Here is a 1,393-nt window from a genome sequence, read left to right as displayed (position 1 = left end):
ATAGACTTAACATGTCCGACTGAGTTCTGCTTTTTTTTTTAAACTGACAATTTTATAGATATGTTCTTGATAAATAAGTAACTTTGTTATACATTCTGTGAACTTTTCTTAATTGGAAGTAATACATGAGCATGACCTGTAGCTATTAGCTTCCTGATCATAGGAAAAGCTTATTCTTGTCAGTAAATTAGGCAGATGTGATTTGGCAGACACACAAAGAGTGGATATGAACTGTTCTGAGGTTACTCTTGTAGTCATTTTTTTGTAATAACACTTGAAGCCAAATTTTACTTGGGCTAATCCCCCATTAATATTATTTACTATTTATTCCTGGCAGCATACACTATCTGCTAAATGCTTTCCTAACATAAAAGAAGACCTAATTCCTGCTCAAAAGAGCTTACAATTGATGCTCTGGTATTCAGCTAAGCAACATTATTTAGTATTTTACAAATTACACATTACACAAAGCAACATTGCTTGTGTATGCCATTGGTTTGATGGCACCACCACTGAAATCCTTCTCGGTGCCTTCATCTTGTCCCCAAGTACTTGCTCTTTAGTCCCTTCATGGGCAGATACCTGCTTCTGAGATATACTGGATGTTCACACTTTCATCATATTTAGCTTGTGATCCCTTTCAACTCTCGATGGGAATTCAATGGGAATTGTTAGGTGCTCACCATCTCTAAAGATAACATCCTAAATGCTCAATACTTCTGATATTTGTTTTTTTTCATAAAATCATGCTTCCTAATGTCCATTTTTGTTTGTTGTGCACTTCCTGAGAGATATGAACAACCAGCTGATTTGGTGTTGGTACTTCAGTAGACTAATTGGGGGACATTTTCAAAGGCACAAATAGTGATAACTGCCATTAGTGCCTTTGAAAAACTCTTCCATTGCCTGTTGACTAGTTAGCATAAAGTGACTGATCTGTTTGCTCAAATTCTGTTTTGATTGTGGAAGTGAAGGGTATGAAAGCAATAGGTTGCATGTCTTTCTTTCAATGGCTGCAAAAATTAATCTGCTGGTTATATAATTTATTCTTAGAGGGCACAGTCATAGAATCATAGGACTGGAAGGGACCTCAATAGGCCATCTAGTCCAGTCTCCTGCACCCAAGGCAGGAAAACATAATAATTAGACCATTTCTGACAGATATGTGTCTAACCTGTTCTTAGAAACCTCCAATGATGGAGTTTCCACAACCTCCCTAGGCCATTTGTTTAACCACCCTGACAGGAAGTTTTTCCTAATGTCCAACCTAGACCACCTTGGCTACAATCTAAGACCATTGCTTCTTGTCCTATCCTCAGTGGTTAAGGAGAACAATTTTTCACCCTGTTCCTTGCCAACAACCTTTTATGTACTTGAAAACTGTTACATCCCT

This window comes from Lepidochelys kempii, chromosome 2 (genome assembly GCF_965140285.1).
Source record: "Lepidochelys kempii isolate rLepKem1 chromosome 2, rLepKem1.hap1, whole genome shotgun sequence".
Lineage (NCBI taxonomy): Eukaryota > Metazoa > Chordata > Testudines > Cheloniidae > Lepidochelys > Lepidochelys kempii.
Note: the sequence above shows the minus strand (reverse complement) of the source record.